The following is an 852-nucleotide window of genomic DNA, read 5'->3' on the forward strand; positions in this document are numbered from 1 at the left end:
GTGTGTATTGCAGCCACTTGATTTGTTTCTAATTTCCTGGTGAGCTCTGCTAGTTGCTTGGCAAACACTTTGTTTTGGGCTAGAATTGTATCAACATGGTTCAGCTTCATAACTCCCTTAGTGTTGTGTCTCTCTGAAGCATAATAGTACTCATTCTCAGCCACTGTCTCAATCACTTCAATGGCTTCTTCCACAGTCTTTTTCCTGTTCAATGAACCTCCTGATGAATGGTCTACAGCCTTCCTTGATTCATAAGAAAGTCCATCATAGAAAATATGCAATTGCACCTAGTCATGGAACATGTCTGGTGGGCATTTCCTTGTCAACTCCTTGAACCTCTCCCATGCCTCGTAGAGAGTCTCACCATCTTGTTGTCTAAAAGTCTGAACCTCAGATCGAAGCCTATTGACCTTTTGTGGGGGGTAGAAACGTGCCAGAAACTTGCTTTCCACTTCATCCCAGGTTGTTAGGCTCCCCCTTGGGAATGATTCCAGCCACTTAGCTGCCTTGTCCCTAAGTGAAAATGGGAACAAGAGCAGTTTATAGGCATCTTCCTGGACTCCATTGGACTTCACAGTGTCGCAAATTCTCAGGAATTTTGTGAGATGTTGGTTTGGATCTTCATTAGCACTCCCACCAAATGAGCAATGATCCTCCACCAGTGATATTAGCTGTGGTTTGAGTTCAAAATTGTTGGCCTGAATGGGTGGTTTCTGAATGCTGCTACCACAATTCCCAGAGGTTGGGTTTATGTATGAACCAAGAACCCTCCTCTCGGGAATGGTATTGTTTCCATCAGCTCTCTTATGGTTGTGAGCTTCTCTATCCATGTTGAGATCTAGAGCTTCCTCA

General features: G+C 44.1%; 1 non-coding gene across 1 annotated transcript; it reads left to right on the top strand.

The window, feature by feature from the left end:
- The first annotated feature begins 300 nt into the window (after positions 1-300).
- LOC112718484 (small nucleolar RNA R71) lies at positions 301-404 on the top strand. The gene has a single exon (XR_003160822.1). It is a non-coding gene; the product is annotated as a small nucleolar RNA R71 (small nucleolar RNA).
- The last annotated feature ends 448 nt before the right edge of the window (positions 405-852 follow it).

This window comes from Arachis hypogaea, chromosome 10 (assembly GCF_003086295.3).
Source record: "Arachis hypogaea cultivar Tifrunner chromosome 10, arahy.Tifrunner.gnm2.J5K5, whole genome shotgun sequence".
In the NCBI taxonomy this organism is placed as follows: domain Eukaryota; kingdom Viridiplantae; phylum Streptophyta; class Magnoliopsida; order Fabales; family Fabaceae; genus Arachis; species Arachis hypogaea.